The sequence below is a fragment of the Monodelphis domestica genome, chromosome 2, assembly GCF_027887165.1.
Source record: "Monodelphis domestica isolate mMonDom1 chromosome 2, mMonDom1.pri, whole genome shotgun sequence".
NCBI classification, from domain to species: domain Eukaryota; kingdom Metazoa; phylum Chordata; class Mammalia; order Didelphimorphia; family Didelphidae; genus Monodelphis; species Monodelphis domestica.
The window spans coordinates 533,873,949-533,889,220 of NC_077228.1; the positions used below are offsets into that span (position 1 = coordinate 533,873,949).

A 15,272-nucleotide genomic window follows, 5' to 3' on the forward strand; every position below is an offset into this window, starting at 1 on the left:
TTATAATTTCTAAAATTTCAAAAATTCTGGTTTCTATGATTATTATCATCATTTCTATAGTTGTTATTTCTAAAGTTGTTATTAAACTGTGTATTTCTTTCAATCATCTTAAGAAAGGTTCTATATTCCATCATTTTGTGGCCCTTCTCCCAGAAGTGGCAGGTGACTCTGACTTCTTTCCAGCCGCCTCTTTCCCTTCTGTGTGCCAGGCACTGTACTAAGTGCTTCCTCCATAGCCCTGGGAAGTGAAGCTTTCTCTTGTTCAGTGGTTTTTCTGTCTCTTCTCACTCTTCATGACCCAGTTTAGGGTTTTCTTGCAAACATAATGAAGCATCCGGCCATTTCTTTCTCCAGCTAAAGGGGAAACTGAAGCAAATAGAGTTAAGGAATTTGCCCAGGGTCACAGAAGCCAGTAACTATATGAGGCTGCATTTGAACTCGGATCTCCCTAACTCCTGACCCTGCACTCAGTACCCTGTGCAGAAGGAGTGTGTGTTCTCCTTCCCTCTGTCTCCCCTGCCACTCTGCCCACACTTGTGCCCCATCTCAGAGCTTCCACCTTCCCCAACTCCTGGTGCCCTCACACATGCCCAGATATGTCTGGTCAGTCCAAGCCTCCACCTAGCCCTTCGGGCCTCCCTCTGTCCACTGATGGTCACAGTGACTGGATACCAGACTGTCCTCTCCTTTTCCTGCTTCCTACATACCACATGCCCTTCCTTTCTGTCCCTTCCTTCCTCTCCCTTCCTTCCTCTCTCTCTCTCTCTCTCTCTCTCTGTCTGTCACTCTTTGTTTCTGTTTCTCTCTCCCCCTCCCTCCCTCCCTCTCCCTTCCTTCCTCTCTCCCTCTCTCCCTCTATCTCCCCTCTCTCCTTACCACCTGTTGTGGTACTTTTCCCAGCCCTTCCCAATGACTGGTCTGCCATATTGGTACTGTCGCCCACATGGGCATCCTTGACCACTGTCTCTCCTTGGGTAGCTTTGTGTCCATTTGCTCCTGCTCAGCCTCCTCTGCTGGACCATCATCCCCTCCTGCCCCCTCAGTGGCTGGACCTGGCATCTCCTTCCTCCATCTTTTCAGTCCCTCGAGGTAAATCTCAGTCTGTCTTCAGGCCCTCCAGGATGAAGGTTCCTCCCTTTGCTCTGCTCATTTCCATCCTGTGCCACTCCATGGAACCCTGACTCTGGAGGTGGAGGTTGTGGGTTCACATCCTGGGACTCAGTTTCCTCATCTGTAAAATCAGGGTCTGCCACTAGACACCTCAGAGGACCCCTTTCCCTCTCAGTCTCAGAACCTCTTTATAAATTCCCCTTCTGAACCTCAGACAGCCAGGTGGGCAGCTTTGGAATGCTAGGTGGTGCCTCCATCTCTTTCCCCTTCACCTCCATGCACTGGGCAGGTCTTGCCTTCTGTGTCCACCATCGGTCTCCTTTCTGTCCCCTCCTTTCCCCACACACCCGACCCCTTACTCCTGGGCTTCAGGACCCTGATGGGCCTCCTTGTCCCAAGACTTTACCACTTCTGAGGCACACAACCAGCCAAGGGCTTTGTGGCACTCTCCCACTCCAGAATGTCCACTGGTTCCCTGCTCCCTCCAGGATGCAAATATGAGCTCAAGTATTAGCAGTGAAAGCCCTTCCCAGGTGGGCTCAAACCTCCCTTCCTCCACCTTCTCCCTCTCCATATACAGAATGACCAGCCTTTGCCCTTCAGCTCCTGCAGTCTCTGTGCATTTGTCCTGGCTGTTCTCTATGTCTGGCATGCCCCCTTTTTGTCCGCCTGCCTCCAGGATCCTTAGAGTCTTTCAACACCAAGCAGAAGTGTTCCCTCCCTACTGTTGCCTTAAATCTGTTTGGCACAGACCTGTGGCACATCTTGTCTCCCTCCTGGCCCCTGAGCTCCTTCCTTGTCTTTTGTCTTTGCTCTCCCTGTGCCCAGCATGGGGTCCGGCGTGGAGTAGGTGACCAAGAAATGCTTTTTGGTTCATGGATTAATTGTTGGTGGGTTTCATATGAGTTAGTCCATATTGCATGCTGTAGGGTACCTTGGGGTGCCATTTGTGCACACGTGTGTAAGGGTGAAGTCTCAGGATGTGACAGGATGATCTAGAAGGCCTCTTGGGTAGAAGGTGTTTTCTTGGCCTCTGCTGCTCACCTATTTTCCCACCCCCTCTCCTGGGAGGCCCTCATGCCCCAAGAAGAATGTGGGCACCCCCTGACTTGACATACCCTGCTTCCCCATCTGCCCATGCGTAATATTTTATCTGTTCTGAGGATGTTTCTGCTTGGTGTGCCTAGACCCTGTTGGGGTCAGATGAGAGCTGCCCCTGCCTCTCCTGTTGGGCTACTGTTGTAAGGAAACTTCAGATACACTGGTCTCTTCTTTGTTCCTTCTACTTTGTGTGCCAAGGCAGGTGCCATTAAAAAGAACCCCCACATGCCCCACCTTCTGGGAATTGCTTTTGCTCCTAAAATATCCTATCTGTTACAAAAGTCATCATGTCAGAGCCCCAGGCATAATCAGTCAATTCATTAGGGAATCTGGTGTTCACTAATCAACTGGGTCCAAGACCTGGCTCACAGTCCAGGACCCTCTGCTCAGGCTCTCAGAGGGTTTGTAGCACTTGGAAGGCTACCAAAAATAGAATGGGGTGCTACAGTTCCTTGACTGGTCTCTGCAGAATTGGGGGAGCTCCTCTGATTGACTAACGGACCCCGACATCATCCAGAGCCATTTTGTCCACTGGTCTTTTCACAGGTCATCAATCATATCCTGTCCTGAGACTTTCCCCTGGTCAGGAGACCCTGTCAGCAAGGTCTTAAGTTGTCGGCCATCCATCTGGCCACCTTAGCATGGCTTTGGTCAACAATATGTTAGGATCCAAGAACTCAGTGATGGCGGCCCTTAGGATGGTGTAGTTTTGAATTCAAGGGTCACTTGGGAATGGAGCTAAATTTATGGGTGTGAGGACTGTTGCTAAGGCACAGGAAGTCATTTCTTTTTTTTATTTACAATTTTTTTTATGTTTATATGAATCATCATCTCCATGTCCCTTCTTCCCTCCCTCCTCCCAGAGCCAACAAGCAAACTGGATTGTACAAATGTTGTCACTTGATACCCATTTCTGTATTATTCATTTTTGCTATAGAGTGATTTTTTAAAGCTGAAACCCCAAACCATGCATACATATATCCATGTGATAAGTGATGTTATCCGTTTTTCTTTTGCATTTCTACTCCCACAGTTCTTTCTGACAATGTGGATAGCATTCTTTCCCAGAAGTCCTTCCCAGAAGTGGCCTGGCTTGTTGTACTGCTACTAGTAGCAAAGTCCATTATATTGGATAGTTCCAGGATGTTTTAGTTTCTGTGCACAATGTTCTCACAAGAGCTAATTTTGAACATCACAGACTTGTGTGAACTTGAGATTACTCCCCCCTACTTAGTCTCACAAAAGGAGGAATGTTACACCCATACTTAAGGATTAAGTATTTAGGAGGATGGTCTCTGATTAGACATGTACTAGCAAATGACAATTTAGAAACAGCTGACAGACCCCTGGCCTGTCCTAAGTCAAAGTTAAGCTACCATTGGTACAGGTGAGATGAAGGAAAGTGATGTAAAACTGTCTGTATATTTGGCATCACTTCCTCTCTCCAGACTCTTTTGCAACAGAGAGGTGGCTGGTGGCAGCTTGCTGAGTGGCTTAGCATCTTGGAGTGGTGGCAGCTATTGTCCAGTTTAGTGGTGAGTTTCCCTTGATACCATACTGGAGGAAACCTAGTAATCTAGTTCAGGCGAGGCTCTTCTGTGAGCTCTCTTGGAGTTTAAGCTGATTGCTTTCTCCTTTACCTTACAAACACTATCCTCTTAGAGAAAGGCTTTAATCTTCAAAGTCCTTGTGGTGGAGGAATGTTGAACTCCCCCTGGCACAGGCCAGGCGGGAGAAATCCTATACCTTTCCCTCTCTCTTCTGCTTAATTTCTACCCTCTATATTGATTAAATCACCATAAATTTCCAAACTGACTTGGGTATTTTATTTGGGATATTCCTTGGCGACCAAATTAATTTAGTTTAGGTCACAACCCTAAAATTATCTTTACACTCGGGAATCGGTTTTGTGTTAATAGAGCTTCACAAGCTGAGATAAATTTCAAATACAGAGCTAATTACTATAGCATGAATCTCTTAAATAGATCCAATACAATTAATAAAATCTTTTGATACCTGAAAAGTACCACCAAGTCCTTTGTGGGTTCCTTACTACTATCTTCCATAACTCTTATTCCTATAGTATTAACTAAGAAAATGACCTCAAATTTCCTACTATTCAGCTTAACTCACTAATTATAATCACTGATTCCCATTAAATTGCACTGAAATGAGTAGTTACTGATTAAATTGAGTAGGGGTATCGAAATTGTGTTGACATTGCTAATTCTTGCCTTAAAGTCACAAATCATTGTTTCCTTCTCAATGTGAGATGTGAGTTTGTTTCTTAAATGAATGAAATTTCTGACCTGCCCAGTTGTATGTCCAGCTTCTGATTTCCAATATTGTGATTGTGATTTCAGGGCCCTCCTGCTATCTCCATCCTTTCTGTGGTCTCAGTGGCTCCTAGCAGAGTCCTCAGGAGCCCAGAACTCAGAGAGAGGGTCAGTTCCCAGGTGGGATCAAGAATCTGGTCCCCAGAACCTGATATATATAATATATATATATATATAAGATAATATAATATATAATATATATAAGATAATATAAGAGATAACATGATTATCTCTTTACAGGCCTCAGCTTTACTGGAAGGAGAAGTTGGTGTAGGATCTCCCCCCAAGGAAGGGAATCCAACCCAGGAGATCATCCCTGCTCTGCAACCTTTCATCCAGCTCCAGGGCAGTAGTGAAGCCATTTCCTTCTCCCAGCTGGGCAGAAAGGACGTGAGTGAAGTCAGAGCAATGAGAAAACAAAAAGGATGGTCAAGCATGGGAGCCATGACCCTGACACGGCAGGAGAAGGGTGAGAATTCCAAGAGCATCAGTGGGGGAATGGAATCTTCCCAGTGTGAGAGAACTTTTATTCCTTCCCTCTGGGGAGTGTAATGGCCAGAATGTAAGGGCTAAAAATAAAAGGGTTAAAATTTTTAAAAATCAATTCACAATGAATTTTAGCAATTTATTGTTAAAATAGAGGGAAAGTGAAGGTAGAGAAATGAGAAAGAGGGTAGAGTAAGAAATTAAATTAATGAGCTTTACTATTGCTTAAGCCCTGGCTTTACTCTGGCAAGGCTCCAGAAGCCCCAGCTGGAGAGCCTGAGGGTCAATTAACAGAGGTTTTAGCTCAAAGGCCTCCTCCAGATGAGGGGCCCCTCCAGAGGCTAGTACCTCCCTCCAGGAAAGCCAGGGAATGGAGCCAGCCTTTTTCACTCACCCTCCTGTAACCCTAATTGAAAATGGGGGCATTCCAAGGTTTTAGCTGGAGCAGGTGCCAGAAAAGGTGAAGGAAAGGGTTACTTGGGGCAGTGGTGAGGGCCATTGAACCCCAGACAAAACACATGGTCCTGGCTTTCTCCAGCAGGAATTGTGAGATGAACCAAGGTTAGAGAATTTGGTAGAGGAGTGATCTGTCCAGGAGCCTGAGGGTGCTAGTGAGGGCTTTGTCTAGGAGCTAGAAGGCAAGATTGGCCTAGCCAAGGATATCTTATCCAGCTCTGTTTCTCCAGATATAGCTCTTCCCTCAGTTAGCAACATAGAAGAGAAGGAAGGAGGGACTTCTGGAGTCCTAACTGCCAGGTTTCAGGTAAGTTCCAGTTACTCTCTTTCTGCTTTGACCTGTCTCCTCCCTTAGCCTCTCTTTTCTAATATTTCTTTCCTGTTTTCACTCAAATTGTGCTCACTCAAATTCATGTTGGGACCCAAGTCTCAGTAGATTGAATAGCTCAGTGGATGGAGAGGCAGGCCTAGAGGTGGGAGGTCTTAGGTTCAAATGTCGCCTCAGACACTTCCCAGCCATGTGACCCTGGGAAAGTCACTTAAACCCCAATGCCTCACCCTTGACACTCTTCTGCCTTGGAACCAATACACAGTATTGATTCTAAGATGGAAGGTAAGGGTTTAAATTAAAAAAAAAACAAGAGTGGAATTGTGGGAAATTTTTTAAAATTCACAGAAAAAAGTGAAGAAGTATCAATAGCCGTATATGTCAGATGGCTGTGAAAGTGGCATGTTGAACTTGTACAGCTTTTTAAAAGGCAACATACTAGAAATTGGCCTTTTCATATAGAGAGAAGTCATCATTCCATTTGATGAATGTTAAATGAAGAATTTTTAAACAATCTTTTAAAATGAAATGGCGATGAGGGGGCAGCTAGGTGGCTCAGTGGATGGAGAGACAGGCCTAGAGATGGGAGGTCCTAGGTTCAAATCTGGCCTTAGACACTTCCCAGCTGTGTGATCCTGGGTAAGTCACTTGACAAAGTATTGACTCCAAGATGGAAGGTAAGGGTTTAAAAAAAAATGAAATGGAGATGATTAGGAAGAAGAAAGAAAATGCTGGAGAAACAGAAATTATCCCTTGATGCTTTGTGGAGGTACCATGATGAAATTTCATGCTTAGTTCTCAGATTCCCATTTTGGGTGTAGGATCTGAGATAATCCCCCAGGAATGGAGAAACCGAGACAATGCAAGTAAGCAAAGCATCACCTATAATAAATCTAACAGGTTAGGGCTGCCCCAAATAAGGAGCCACACTGGCTTGGCTAGGGGAACACCTTTTATAGTATAGGAGGCTAGCATGAAATGTTGAACAATAGGATGTCGTGATTGGACAGTTGTAGCTAGCTGAGAGGTTGACAATATAGGGAGTGTCTGTTTAGCTACTACAACGGTTATGCTGACTTGGGCAAGAGTTTACCCCTGGCCCCCAGAGGGAGGTTGTTCTAACCTCCTTCATTCCCCACTTCTTCTACTGTACATGAGGAATCTTCTTCATGCAACTGTATCCTCATAAGGGGATTCAGTGGGAATCAGGGTTTGATATTGCTGGTGAAGGATCATAGCTGGACAGTATTAATGTGATTCTTGGCAAAGGCTACTAGGCGATTAAGAATGCATGAAACTAGTCCTAGATGATCAGCATAAATGCGAAGATTCCTTTGGCTAAGAGTCATGAAGATACAAGGGAGCAGAAGAATTTCCTGTCAATAGTCTACCTGAGTTTCTGGGGGTACAATGCCCATGTCATCTCCCCCCTCTCAAAGGGGGAGATGTAGCTTCTATAGAGGTGAGAATAGTTGCAGAGCTGTCCCTGCCTATTGTTAGGAAGAGGTCCTGACTGTAGGCAATGTCCAGGGCTTCAGATTAGAATGGTTGCCGAGGTTACAGTGGCATCTGTATGACTCCCATGAGTGCTTTTACCCTATAAGTAACTAGAGAAGTGACAAGGTTACAAATGTAATGTCCACATATCCCACAGGGGAGTAGCCAGAACTTGAACAGGGAGGGAAAGACTGTGGACACAGGGTCTTTAGGAGCCTGTTCTCTGTGAATGCCTGGGTCCTAGGTAGGTGGGAACCTGCTTGGTGATCTGAAGGATGTCCAGCAACTGCTTCCCCCGATTGGCAGACAGGTCACAAGGGGAGAGTCACCCGTTAAGATACAAGTGTAGAAACTAAGACTGGGGCAAAAACTAGAACACCAGATAGAAACAGAGAAGCCGATAGACTCTATCTTCAGAAATCATCTGACAGGAATAGATGCCTTTAGGAAATCGGATTCCTGAGTTGTTTGCAGAATTGGTATGTGATGTTTCTGTTAAAGAATATCCTTTTGCAAAGTTTACATTAGCTATAAACACTTGAGTAACAATATTTTACACATGTATTTCTTTACCCCAAATTCTGAGGGAATTCTGAGAAAGCTTTGAGCTATATTTCCAAGCTCAAGATCCAAACTTCAACTGTGGTAAATTAAGGCTACAAATACAAGCCATTGATTAATAAATTTCACCTACTTTTCAAAGTATGTTCCCTAACAATTTAAGAATTTTCAATTATTAATGTTGCTTGAGGAAATGGAAACTAATTTTACAATTTCCATTATGTGCTAATTATGGGAATTTGTCATAAAGAAAGGCTGACAGAGAAAATATTTCCTCATGCCCCAAGGGATACATAGTGAGGGCTTCACGTACAGGCCAAAGCTATCACTGGCTCATGTCATCATTGTATCGCTCAAGACTAACAGCCTAGATGGTCAGAAAAGGTCCATTCCCAGGTGAGCCCAGAATAAGCCTCTGTAACCATCCCAGGATATTCTGTCCTTTGTGTACTTTGTCACCATTAGATCCCAGAAGCCTTCTTTTTCCTTAAAAGACAAGTCTCATCAAAACTATTAATAAGCACATGAAAAAGTGTTCTAACTCTCTTATAATCAGAGAGATGCAAATCAAAACAACTCTGAGGTATCACCTCACACCTAGCAGATTGGCTAACATGACAGCTATGCAAAGTAATGAATGCTGGAGGGGATGTGGCAAAGTAGGGACACTAATTCATTGCTGGTGGAGTTGTGAATTGATCCAACCATTCTGGAGGGCAATTTGGAACTATGTCCAAAGGGCGATAAAAGACTGTCTGCCCTTTGATCCAGCCATAGCACTGCTGGGCTTGTACCCCAAAGAGATAATGGACAAAAAGACTTGTACAAGAATATTCATAGCTGCGCTCTTTGTGGTGGCCAAAAATTGGAAAATGAGGGGATGCCCTTCAATTGGGGAATGGCTGAACAAATTGTGGTATATGTTGGTGATGGAATACCATTGTGCTAAAAGGAATAATAAAGTGGAGGAATTCCATGGAGACTGGAACAACCTCCAGGAAGTGATGCAGAGCGAAAGGAGCAGAACTAGGAAATCATTATACACAGAGACTGATACATTGTGGTACAATCGAAGGTGATGGACTTCTCCATTAGTATCAATACAATTTCCCTGAACAATCTGCAGGGATATAAAAAAAATACTACCCACAAGCAGAGGATAAACTGTGGGAGTAATAACACCGATGAAAAGCAACTGCTTGACTACAGGGTTGGAGGAGATAAGACTGAGGAGAGACTCTAAATGAACACTATAATGCAAATTCCAACAACAGGGAAATGGGTTCGAGTCAAGAACACCTGTGATAACCAGTGGAATCATGCCTTGGCTATGGGAGAGGGAAAGCCGGGGGGAGGGGGTGAGGGGAGGGGAGGAAAAGAAAACGATCTTTTTTTCCAGTGAATAATGTATGAAAACAACCAAATAAAATAATGTTTAAAAAAAAAAGACAAGTCTCACCCATTTCAGCTCAGAGAAATTCTGCTTACCAGCAGTCCAGAAACAAATTTCCATACCCTCAAACAATCTTTTCTGATCATTTGCCCTCTCTAAGGATTCCTTAAAATCTATGAGTCTGCATCATAGCAGTTATTCTTACATATTTTGGCAATAATTAATTTATCACAATTTAGTCACAAAACCTTAACAGGAATATCAAATTCATTAGCTCTATAATAAATACAAAACAGGGCTAGGTCATACCTTGGCCTTAGGTTTAAACACTTAAACCCACTTTTCCTTTAAACCTCTTATGATGAAAGAATAGATAAGGATGGAATGCAGTCTTCTTGAGGCTATATTGCTAAAAAACCTGTCTTACAAACTGATCTTTGGCTTTTCTATACAGACTGAAATGACATGATATTTTTGGGTTCATTGTTGGGAAAAACTCAGGAAGCTTATACACTGGCTCCTGAGTTCAGTATCAAGTGAGGCAGAGACCACGTAGATAATACAGGAATATTTTTAGAGGAGTTGTCCTGATTAAGCAGGAATGTGTTCCATTCAGGAATCTTTGACATTCAAGGATGTGGCTGTGGAGTTCACCTGGGAAGACTGGAGACACCTGGATCCTGCCCAGAGGGCCCTGCACAGGAATGTGATGTTGGAGAACTATGAGAACCTGGTCTCCATAGGTAAGTAGAACAATGCCCTGTGAATCAGTGTCAGTATGTTGGAATTTTTGCAAGCTCATTTGCTGTAGGCTAAGAAAGATATACATAAATGTTGTCTTATTAGATAAGAACACTTAAGGCCCCACGGGAGAATCCTGTAATAATTAAAATTAAGTTATGAGACTGCTAGTAGCTTTATAATTTCATTAAATCATAGTACTAGGAGTAGTATTAAAGAGATGGAAAGGTAGGAAAGAGGTAGAAAGTTGCTTAGCTTTCTACTCTATTGGTGGCCGTGATGTATTGAAGCTGAGGAAAGACAAGAGTACCTCCAGCTTCCATGCTCTAGCCAGAAGACTCCAAAGACCTCTTGGTCTTCCATTTGTGAGCTGTTTTCTTCACCCACTAGCTCTCACACATCACATTTCCAGAACCAACCATAATTTCTTAATTTTTCTGAGCCACCCAAGGGAGCCAATGTCCATGCAATAATTTCCTTTCCTGTTGGTTCCTTAACTTCCTTTCTCTGAGGTCTTGTCTATACCTGAATTACTCAGTGTTGATCAACCTCCATATCACTTAGTAATGCCATTTAAATAAAAGACAATATATTGGAGAGAGAAATTCTTTTCCAACAATCCCAAATCTTTTGTGGCCAGTAGTCAAAATGATTCTGGGAAAGAGGTCTTTGCTTTGTATGAATTGAGCTCTTCTGGCTCCTTTCCTCTGATGGTGAGGCTGTGCCTTCTCTACTCTGGAACCTCTGGTTACTGAGGAGTCATCCTCTTGGCAAGAGGAGAATCGGGATAGAGGAGTGTCACTGAGTAGAGAGGCACTTACAGAAGAGAAAGGGAAGGAAGAGAGGGTGATGCACAGTATCAAAGGCTGTGGAGGTCAAAGAAGAGGTTAGAAAAAGGCCATTGGAATTGGCCGTTGAGACATCATCAGTGACTTTAGAGAGAGCATTTTCCATTGAATGATGAGTTTGGAATCCAGCCTGTAGAGGGCTAAGGAGAGAGTGAGAGGGAAGGAGTTGGAGGCATGTGTTCTGGATGGGCTCCTCAGGGAGGTAAGTCACAGAAGAGGAGAGGGAGGAGACAGCAGGCAGCAGAGACTGGTGGGTCTTCACAAATAGAGGAGTTGTGGCAATGTAGGTAGTGGAGAAGCAGAGAGGGAATGACTGAAGATAAGTGGACAGTCTGCAGCAGAACCGAGGATGTAATGAGATCACTTGTGCACATGGAGCAGTCAGCCTTGTTCAGGAGAATGGCCCCCTCATTATATGAGACAGAGGTGAAGGGAGAGATGTTGTTAGAAGGCATCTGAGTGATGTGAGGGGAGAAGAGGGGGAGCTCTGGGGGACCAGCCTAGTTTGTTTAGTGATGTTCTGAGCTCAGGCAGAAAAGAATTTGTATAATTTCCTGTGCTGAGTGGGATAGTGACTCACTGAGGGGGGTATTAGAGGCTTGGGTGGTGGTGTGGGGGTAGCTGGGTGGCTTAATGGATTGAGAGCCAGGATTTAGAGACAGGAGGTCTTAGGTTCAAATCTGGCTTTAGATACTTCCTGACTAGGTGACCCTATACAAGTCACTTAACCCTCATTACCTAGCCCTTATGGTTCTTTTGCCTTGAAACCAATACATAGTATTGAATCTAAGACAAGGTAAGGCTTTAAAAATAAAAGAGGTTTGCCTGAGTATATCCAGGGCCCAGTGAAGAGGATGTAATGTCAATTTGTGGTGGATCCAGTCAGCACAGTCTCATGATTTTTCTTCAGCTTCGTTCAGCTGCAGGGTAGTAGGAGTGAGGGCACTGGAGGGGAGAGTAACCGAGGCTGAGGCTTGGCAGCATGAGGTCAGCTCCAGCATAAGGAGCCAACGGGCTTGAGAGAAGAGGATGATGGAAAGTCAGACTGTTCCCTGGGATCAACATGGGTGAGGGTAGAGAGTGAGTTAGTGCAGGTAGGATGGCCCGGGAGGGACTGAGGGACGGGGGGGGGGGGGGGGAATGGAGGTCATGGCAAGGACTGATGGAGATCCCAGAGGGAAAAGGGGATGTCAGGGTTCCCGAGCAGGGAAGTGGTGCATTTGTGGATGACGGCAAGGTCAAGGCTCTGACCTTGTTTGTGTGTTCTTGGGTGGACAGTAGAGAAAGACTGAGCCAGGCAGGCACTGAACTCATTGAGGAAGGAGGGGAGGGACCCAGAGGTCAATAGAGAAAGAGCTGCCAAACCTTAGCCTGGATGGTAGTTTGTATTGAATGAACTTCAGAGGAGGAGAGATTAGCAAGCGATGGTGGCAGAGGGAGAGCTTTGAGTGGCACTTGGAAATGGGGAGGAATCTACCTCCTCCTGAGTGAAAGTGCAACCCAGGCTTGACTGGGCACATTTGGGATGAGGGGTTTTCCCTCTCATTTTGGTTGAAGCAGGAGGACTGCGTGTGGAGCCTGTGGCTCGGAGTGCTAAGGAGAAAGTAAATGGAAAGAAAGAAAAGATCTTTTTAAACCGGCTTTTGAAATGCACAGAAATCCAGAACTGGAAGACGTTGCTGACCAGCAGGATAGCCTTTAATACTACATGTGGATTTATTGTTTTAGTTTGTATTTATTTTCTTTGGAATTTTTTAATTGTCCGGAAATGTGTATTGTCCAGATTATGACAGACCTTTGGATGGCCAGCCTTTATGCACGTGGAATTTTGACCCATCCTGCCTTGGATTACAACATAGAGTCCCTCTTCGTTTCCTTACCTGCCTGATTTTCCATTTCTTCTTGATTGATCATTTGTAGCCTGCAGACTGAGAGTTCTGGAACTTTGCATATGATGCCAGATTTTTTGACATACTGATTGATTTTACCAAATGTTTTTATCTTCCTCTTTTTCATTAAAAGTTCTTTTTTGTGATAAGAAATTATTCTGATAGGGAGAAAGGGTTGGAATACTATGAGAAACTGAGGTGTTCTGAGAACAGCAGAAATGCATAAAAATTTTATTTTAAATCTTTTGAATTCTCAGACAGCTCTTTCAGCTCAGCTCTTCATTCTCTCTGTGTTGCAGGGATTCCCGTTTCCAAACTAGATTTGCTCTTCCTGTTTAAGAGAGGAGATGTACAGAATGAAGAGGGAGAAGCTGGGACAGGCGCTTGTATAGGTGAGTTGTTGAAAAACAGCTGCTCAAAAGTTACTGATACAGGTTGTAACCTTTTTGATGGAGTCCATCCATCATCATCTATGTAACAGTTAACAAAGCAAAAAGGAGCAAAAGGCTATTTAAGTAATATGTGACCTTCCAATGGTGCAAACTCTGGTCACATCTCATTTCTGTGGACTGTAATTGTTGCTCATGAGAAAACAGAGTTCTGATGGATCCAGTGGCAGACCCAGCATCCATAGGGACCAATAGCTTTGCCATGGAAAAGACTTTGTCCAACTTGTCTATGGACTTTTATAATGCCATTATCCCTAGTCCAATCATAGGAAGAGGATACAAATAAGGACAGTGTAAAAACACATAGCCATTAACCCAAACATATTAACTGAAGATAATATTAGATTAATATGTAAACTTAAAAGCAAAATTAAAACTAAAGAAAAAGCAGCAAATGCATTATATGTGACAGGATGTCACTCAGTGTCAGTAGAGAGTAGCCATTTTACATGGAAGGAATGTATCCAAGAGTCCTTTTTTCTGATTTAGGTAGGTGTTGCAGTGGTTAACATAACTTTATTTACAACTTGTCTTCTGGGTGTAGATCTATATTTATGATTATGTTACACTGAACATGCTTAAAATTTACAACCAGACTCCTTGAGGTCCCTTCCCTTCCTGAGTATCATCATACATCTTGATTCCTTTGGCCATATCTGTGGCCATCACTTTGGTCATTTTGACCATTTCTCTGTGGTGCTCCACAATCATTACAGATTCCTTGAGGAGTTTTATGAACTGAGTTATGATTTATCCCATTATAATCATTGAACCTATTGGAGGATCTATTATTATTGTTATTAGTATTATTATTACCATTTCTCCAGCTTCTGTTCCTCATTCTACAACTCATAGCTTCATGACCTTCTTTCCCACAAAAAGAACATGGCATTGGTTGCTTTATGGATTCTTTTTTTTTTAATAAAATTTTATTGATATATTTTGTTTTTACATCACCTAAATTTCTCCCTCTTTCTCTCCCAGAAATCTATCTCGTATAATAAAGAATATTTTTTAAATTTTTTTTAAATTTTTAATTTTTTAAAATATATTTTATTTGATCATTTCCAAGCATTATTCGTTAAAGACATAGATCATTTTCTTTTCCTTCCCCCCCACCCCCCATAGCCGACGCATAAGTCCACTGGGCATTAGATGTTTTCTTGATTTGAACCCATTGCTTTGTTGATAGTATTTGCATTAGAGTGTTCATTTAGAGTCTTTCCTCTGTCATGTCCCCTCAACCTCTGTAGACAGGCAGTTGCTTTTTCTCGGTGTTTCCACTCCCATAGTTTATCCTTTGCTTATGAATGGTGTTTTTTTTCTCCTGGATCCCTGCAGGTTGTTCAGGGACATTACACCGCCACTAATGGAGAAGTCCATTACGTTCGATTATACCACAGTGTATTAGTCTCTGTGTACAATGTTCTCCTGGTTCTGCTCCTCTCGCTCTGCATCATTTCCTGGAGGTTGTTCCAGTCTCCATGGAACTTATCCACTTTATTATTCCTTTGAGCACAATAGTATTCCATCACCAACATATACCACAGTTTGTTCAGCCATTCCCCAATTGAAGGGCATCCCCTCGTTTTCCAGTTTTGGGCCACCACAAAGAGCGCAGCTATGAATATTTTTGTACAAGTCTTTGTGTCCATTATCTCTTTGGGGTACAGACCCAGCAGTGCTATGGCTGGGTCAAAGGGTAGATATTCTTTTGTCGCCCTTTGGGCATAGTTCCAAATTGCCCTCCAGAATGGTTGGATCAGTTCACAGCTCCACCAGCAATGAATTAATGTCCCTACTTTGCCACATCCCCTCCAGCATTCATTACTTTCCTTTGCTGTTATGTTAGCCAATCTGCTAGGTGTGAGGTGATACCTCAGAGTTGTTTTGATTTGCATCACTCTGATTATAAGAGATGTAGAACACTTCTTCATGTGCTTGTTAATAGTTTTGATTTCTTTATCTGAGAACTGCCTATCCATGTCCCTTGCCCATTTATCAATTGGAGAATGGCTTGATTTTTTGTACAATTGATTTAGCTCATTATAAATATGAGTAATTAAACCTTTGTCAG

At 43.3% G+C, this 15,272-nt stretch overlaps 1 protein-coding gene across 5 annotated transcripts in view; it reads left to right on the plus strand.

Moving 5' to 3' along the window:
* Window positions 1-10,012, plus strand: part of LOC103093465 (zinc finger protein OZF-like) — a 59,359-nt gene extending 49,347 nt beyond the window's left edge. For all 5 annotated transcript variants that reach the window (XR_008915905.1, XR_008915907.1, XR_008915908.1 and 2 more), the window contains 3 exons: window positions 4,788-5,016; window positions 5,720-5,796; window positions 9,885-10,012. The gene's annotated coding sequence lies outside the window, so the exon portion shown is untranslated. The remainder of the gene's footprint in view (window positions 1-4,787; window positions 5,017-5,719; window positions 5,797-9,884) is intronic.
* The last annotated feature ends 5,260 nt before the right edge of the window (window positions 10,013-15,272 follow it).